The sequence below is a fragment of the Neltuma alba genome, unplaced genomic scaffold (assembly GCF_004799145.2).
Source record: "Neltuma alba isolate B1F8T4 unplaced genomic scaffold, ASM479914v2 tig00000311_pilon, whole genome shotgun sequence".
In the NCBI taxonomy this organism is placed as follows: domain Eukaryota; kingdom Viridiplantae; phylum Streptophyta; class Magnoliopsida; order Fabales; family Fabaceae; genus Neltuma; species Neltuma alba.
This window is the reverse complement of record NW_021632002.1, coordinates 23,960-31,742: the sequence shown is the minus strand read 5'-3', so window position 1 is coordinate 31,742 and position 7,783 is coordinate 23,960.

The window sequence follows — 7,783 nt, the reverse complement described above, 5'->3', positions numbered from 1 at the left end:
AAAGAAAAGAAAAATTCAAAAAGAAGAAGGCTTTCATTACTTCAATCTAGGGAGATAGCTCAACTGAAGAAGATGACAGTGACGATGAAGAGACGGCCAACATTTGTCTTATGGCACAAGAAGACGAAGATTTAGAGACCGATGAGGTAATTGTTTCTAAAATTACAATTTGAATACAATACTTTACATTCCAAGTTAGTTAGAATAGCCAAGGAGTTCGCAAGCTCCAAAAAGAAAATCAAGAGTTTGGAAGAACAAGTAAAGAGAAAGAAATCAGTCCATCAACCTATACAGAGTATAGGCAGAACAAGAAGAAAAATAAAGAACTTACGAAAACTCTGGAGAAGTTCACGAAGGGTAGTGAGATACTCATAGTCATACTAGGAGCTCAATGATGTACAAGGATAAATCTGAAATAGGATATGATCATACTCAGGATAAAAGTAAAGAAAAGAAGAAAAGTGGTGAATGATCGTATTTAATGTTCTATAGAAACTCAGTTCATTCTTCTAATCTTTTTGCACTTTGTTCTTACTACAACCCTAAGGGTCATACAACATCTTCTTGTCATCACCAGAAGAAAGGCCCCTACGGAACATTAAAATAGGTGCCCAAAGGTACATAGGTAACACAGACAATCTAAGCTAACATGAAAGGACCAAAGCTAAATCATGATTTTTCTGATATAGGTCTACCTTAAAGCATCCAGAACAAATAAATGGAACATCGATAGCAGATGCTCCAAAGACATGACAGGTGATACTGACAAATTCTCCATACTTAAATCCAAAGAAGGTGGCAAAGTAAGCTTTGGAGGAAATCAATATGAAAGAATAGCCAGAATCAGAGAAATAGTAAGTGACAAAAGAATAAAAGTCGAAGATGTGTACTATGTCGAAGGTTTATGTCACAACCTACTCAATGTTACTTAGAGTACCAACAAGAACAATTAGGTAATCTTCGATTCAGAAGAATGTATGATCATCAACAAGGATGACCTGTCATTCAAGAAAGAAGAATTGAATGTAAAGCTAAGAGCTCCAAGGGATGGTAACTATTATACTATTCAAATTGACTCAAAGCTTTCTGAAAACTGCTTTGTTCGTAAAAATAAAAAAAGTTAGCTTTGGCATAAACTTCTTGCTTATGTGAACATGAATCAACTTTCAAAACTAACTAAAAGGGATTTAGTTATTGGTTTACCTAAAATTTAGTTTGAACATAATATTGTCTGTGATGCTTGTCAAAAGGGTAAACAAATGAAGTCCTCTTTTAAATCAAAGAAGATAGTCTCAACTGAGAGACCACTCCAAATACTATATATGGATTTGGTTGGTCCATCAAGGGTCAAAAGTTTTAGGGGAAACTTATATACTTTTGTGATAGTTGATGACTATTTAAGATTTACCTGGACTCTGTTTCTTTCCTCAAAGGACGAGACTTTTACTTCATTTATTATTTTTGCTAAAAAGGTGCAAAATAAGAAGGGTATATGTAAGGAATTGAAAGACACGTAGCGGAAAATAACTTTAAAATTTTCCAATCCCTTGCCCGGATCTACCAATTGTGTTTAAGTCAAGTAGTAAGAGGTGTTACCTACAGTATTCAAATCGTTGGTGGCTCGGGGATTCTGACGTTCGGGATGCCTATGCTCTCCTTTATTCATGAGAAGTCGACAACTCAGATCGGCTTCCTCTACCAGTATCCACACGAAGAGCGTTCCAATCATGAACGATGTGCTAGCGCCTCTTGTCCTTCTAGGGCTTTTCCGAGAATCCATCCTCACCGTTTCTATTTTGGCCGTTTCTTATCTGCAAACCTTTTGCTCTCTCACACACCTAAAACCCTAGCTCCTAAATATCAAATATATAGGATGCTATCGGTATTATGAAGGATATTGGATTTCAGAATTAATCCTAAATTAATTTTGAAATTAATACAATATCATATATTGTGTAATCTGATAAGAAATCAATTAAATAAATATGATTTACATTAAATTCGTCCCATAGATTTAATTCACCTATTTATTTAATTCAAAATAAAGATATGACGGAATTATATTTGATTTATTCTAATAAATCAAATTTGAGATATTATATTATACCATATCAATCTAGAATTGATATAGATTTAATTTATCCTAATAAATCAAATCTAAGATATCATATCAATCTAAATTTCAACTTTAAAAGTGATAGAGATTTAATTTATCCTTATAAATCAAATCTTATAAATATCTCTTATATCATATAATATATATACGCGAATTTATATATATATATATACACACGTCCACCCTAGATTATTCATTGAATCTGGACATATCTTAGATTCAATGAATCTGGACATCATAGCTCGTGTTGGGCTATTTTGTGTGCGACCCCTGTAGGCCCATATGAAGTTGGCAGTGGGCCATTTACTATAATGACTCACAAGTCGTAAGCGGTCTCTAGCAAGACATCACGACTACCCAAATCATATGAGGATCGATGAACAATGTAACCTTTCATACAACCATATCACGTCCCTTTTGTCACATGACATTTTGGTCATAGATGAGGCATGGAGAACGTCATCCTCCTATTCCTGACCGTTACTTTCTCGATCCCTAAGTAGTCTGAGTATAGAAATGGAACTACCTTTCCATTATAGTATAGCCATACATTTCTCAGACTCACTCATCGAGGGGCCCAGTAATATCTCTCTATGAATGTGAGGGACAAATTCCATCTTGACCATTCACATTCCTCCATATGAAAAACCACTAAGCCTGAACATAGTCTTTATGATCACTCGGTCAAAAGTGACTTTTGACTAGGTCAAAGCCGAGCGTTTCTCATGTAGGAATCCATGATGATCTCAGGTCAAAGGGCATAGTGACATGGTTCATATATGAGAGAAGCTTATGACTTAACCCATGCAGATCTCTCATAGCGGGTCGGTCCAACACCTTGTACTCTTACATGTGCCTATGACTTTGATTTATATCTCTATACATCTTCAAAGTCATACTGGTCTTATTTCATCTCTGCTCCCACATAGATGACCGACCAGGGACATTTAGGATAAAATCATGAGTTATCTAAGGATAGTCATCACAGTAAACATGCAAATAATATGATAACATAATTAAGAAATTCATAAATCAACAATGTTCATAACACAATGATTGGCCCCTAAGGCACAATTTCCAACAGTATATCTATTGTGTCAATCAAGACTAATCACAGAGGAGAATTCGAGAAGAATGAATTTGCTGACTATTATGATGAACACGGGATCGATCATAACTTCTCCACACCAAGAACGCCTCAAGAAAATGGAGTTGTGGAAAGAAAGAATAGAGTGGTCACAAAGATAGCCAGGGTAATGCTAAATGAAAAAGGGAATATCTTAGGTATTCTGGGCAGAAGCCATGAGTACGGCATACTATATCTCTAACAGAGCATACACCAAAACACTACTCGAAAAAACACCATACAAACTGTACAAAGGAAAGAAGCCGAATCTAGCTCATCTAAAAGTTTTCATAAGCAAGTGCTACATCCATAATAACAACAAAGAAAATCTTAATAAATTTGATCCTAAAGCTGATGAAGGTTTATTTTTGGGTTATTCTAACTGTAGTAAAGCTTATAGAGTCTTTAATAAAAGAACTTTTACTATTGAAGAATCAATTCATGTTGTGTTTGCTAAAACTAAGTCAATTTCAAAACCTCTAGATGATGATGTTGAGATTGTTCAAGGCCTTGAAAAATTGAGTCTAAACAAGTCTTTCAACAAAATGCCTTTCATAGAAAATGAAGAAAATAAAGATAATTCTAATGAAATATTTTCTTAAGATAACTTAGATCAACCTAAGGATTGGAGACATAACAAAGACTAACCTATAGACCAAGTCATTGGTTAAGTCAATAAAGGGGTAAAACCCTGGAGACAAGTGTTTAGTGAAGTGCGTTTCTCTGTATTTATCTCAAACATTGAATCAATCAATGTTGACGAAGCTCTATCTGATAAATTCTAGACAACAACCATGCAGGAAGAGATGAACCAATTTGAGAGGAATCAAGTTTAGGACTTAGTACCCTGACTTAATGACCATCCAGTCATAGGCACCAAATAGGTATTTAAGAATAAGCTCAATGAATCAGCACAAATTGTCAAGAATAAAGCCAGATTTGTGGCAAAAGGCTATAATCAAGAAGAAGATATTGATTATGAGGAAATACATGCTTCAGTAGCTAGATTGGAAGCCATACGAGTACTCGTAGCATTTGCCTGTATAAAAGATTTCAAATTGTATCAAATGGATGTTAAAAGTGCCTTTTTGAATGGGTATATAACAGAAGAAGTTTTCATTGAACAACCTCCAAGATTTGAAGATCCAAATCTTTCAGATCATTTTATAAATTAAAAAAGGCTTTATATGGATTGACACAGGAACCTAGAGCTTAGTATGAACGTCTTAGTAATTTCCTAATAGAAAACAGTTATGAAAGAGGCAAGATTGAGGCAACACTCTTTTTTAAAAGGAATAAGAAGGAACTCTTAATAGTTAAAATTTATGTAGATGATATCATATTCGATGCTACTAACCAAGATCTTTGCCAAGAGTTTGCTAAGTTAATACAGGTAGAGTTCGAGATGTCTATGATGGGAGAATTGAATTTCTTCTTGGGATTACAGATCAAATAAAGGAAGAATGGCATATTCATATCCCAAATGAAGTATCTAAAGGAACTTCTGAAGAAGTATGGTTTAGAGCAGGCAAAGAGTGCAAATGCTCTAATGAGCTCAACAATCTCTCTAGATGTGGACGAAAAAGGCAAGGATGTGAATTTGACTAAGTATAGATGAATGATTGGATCACTACTCTACCTCACAGCAATCAAACCAGTTATCCAATTCAGCGTTGGGATGTGTGCCAGATATCAATCAGCTCCTAAGGAATCACATGAACAAGCCGTCAAGAGAATTCTTAGATATCTTGTCGGTGTAACATCCTAAGTTTTATCAGGTTTTAATAGCCTCTTTTTGGTTGATTTTGAGGATAGATTCGTGATTTAATGTTGATTTTGGTGTTCGGGTTGGAATTGAGGTATGTTAGAGGAATAGGTGAACAGACCCCTTCGCTGCGGCGAACCAGGAGTTTCAGGGGGGATTGTCTTTCGGGCAGGTTTGGCCGCGGCGAAGTCATAGGGACACCGCGGCGAAGTTGTTCAGGCGAGTGAGAGTTTCCTCTCAGGAAGCTTTCGCCGCGGCGAAGATTGGAGTTCTCCACGGTGAAGTCAAGTTTTTAGGCGAGTAATCCCTCTCAAGATTAGTTCACTGTGGTGAAGTTCTGGGTTCGCTGTGGCGAAGGAGGTCGAATCTATATAGTCGCGGGAGGGGTCTGGTTCTACGAAAATTAGAAAATCTGAAGGAAGAGAGAGAGGCTCTGCTAGGGTTTCGGTGTTGTGGCTTGGGAAAGGTGTTTCTAAGGATCCATTACCTCAAGTAAGTGATTTTAACCTCTAATATACTTTCTTTCTTGGAATTTCTGAGGATTTATGGTGAAACCCTAGAGTTTTCTATGTTGTTATGGAATTGAGGTTTTTGACCGATTGTTTTGAGTTTAATTAATTGCTTTAGGTTAGTTTAAGTATTTAATCGGTGTAGTTTTCTTGGATTTGAAGAACTTTGAGTTTTTGAAATTAGGGTTTATGGAAATGGGAGGTTTGTGATTGAGGATGATAATGTAGAGGTTAATTTTGAGTTTTGTGAATTGGGTTATGTTAAGGAGGGTTAAATTGGATGTTTAATCGGTTTAGAATGTTGTTAGGACTTCAATTGTTCTACTGGGATGTTTGGGGTGTTGAATTCCTATAGTGGGTCCTTGAGGTTTGAATCCTAAATTGATATTTGGAGAGGAATTAAGGTTTTAATGGATTTTTATGACCTTGAAGTATTGCCTTGGTGGTTAAACCCTTTTGAGTTGGGTAGAGTTTTGGTTGGAGATAGGAATTTTGTGTCCGCAATTGTTGTTTTGGCCACATTATTAGTTGAAAGCTAATACATGATGGTTGTGTGTTTGTGTGCTTGTGTAGACCGGTTGTGAGCCTTGTTGGTGCACGGGGCCGTATTGTTGGTTTGTTATTCCTTGCTCAGGCGAGAGTTAACCACTTTCCAATCCTTTGTACATGCTTTTGTAGTATTGTGAGTAGATTTATGTTTTGTGCTCCGAGTAACAACTGTGTTTAAAGTGTACGTTGTATATTAAAAAGAAAAACTGTCTTGTAGGGTTTAAATTGATATTGATTGAATCTAGAACTTGTGAAAGATAGGCCATTGAAAGAAGTTAATTGTGAAATGATCATTTACTCTTTGATTACGGTTTGAGCATGATGCATGAATTGGGAATTGGTGAAAGTTTTGATTGTTACTACCACATGGTAAGGCCTCCATTAATGCATGATGGTTGGCTCTTTACGTCCCCTATAGTGAGGGATAGGCCTTTTGGCTCCCTATATCCCCCAGAGTGAAGGATAGGCCTTTTATAGCTCCTTACGTCCCCCATAATGAGGGATAGGCCGGGTTCGGCTCTTGAAAATCCCCCAAAGTGAGGGATATGGTTGATGGGATTGCATCATTGCACTTGCATGACTTGTTGTGGCTATCATTTATCATATTACTTGTGAACTGCCCCACTTAACACCTCACGAGCACCTATTTAGTAGTACCTTGAATTAGAAAGATTGGTTACTGGGACGTTTGTCTCACCCTATGGTTTACAATGTTTCCAGGTGAAGACTCTAGGCGTGTGCCATCAGGAAGAGACGCAGAGGCTTGAGCTTGGTTAGCTTTAGGCCTCTAGCCCTTGTATATGTATGGCTAGTATATATTGCCACATTTAGGACCCTTTTTGAAATATTTTGATTGCCCGGCCTTATTGTAAATTGGAGGGAATGTTATCTCCTTATTTTGGGTTGGTCAGAGGCCATTTCTAGTGTCTTATGAAACTCTGATTTATTTTGTTAGAAACCATTTGGATGGGCTGATATGATGTCTTTTGTTACCCGGACCGGAGGTTCGAAGGCCCAGTGGATGTAAATGAATGATTTTAGTTGTATGCAACGGAGTTTGAGTTTGAACCGAGTTTAAATGTTAATTTCAAAAGTTATGTAAATTTCTTTCTACTATGGTAGTTTGTTGTAACAGCTTTCCTTTTCTACCATAGTAGGGATTTTATGACGAGTTTATAAAGTTTTGAGGTAAAGGGTTTTACAGTCGGAACACCTAATCAAGGGATGGTACCCGAAGAAAGGAGCAGAATACTTAATGGGATACTGAGATGCTGACCATGGAGGTTACAAAACATATAGAAAAAGTACGAGTGGACAATGCCAATTCCTTGGAGGCTGTCTAGTTTCATGGTCAAGCAAGAAACAAAACACTGTGGCCATATCTTCTACAGAATCATAGTATGTTGCCACCACAAGCTGTTGTGCTAAAAAACTATTGTTAAAACATCAATTGCAAGATTTGGGAATCAAGTTGAAAGAAATCCCAATTCTATGTGACAACACGAGTATCATCAGCTTATTGAAGAATCCTCTTCGTCATGCCCGAATTAAGTTCATTGATGTGAAGGTAGATTCATTCCTACTGAATATCAAATTACAGACTTCTTCATGAAGCCCCTCGACCAACAAAAATTCAATTATTTCAAACGAGAATGGGGAATAGTAAATCCCAATAAGTTATAAGAAATTCTACATTATCTCTTTATTTTGAGTATTTA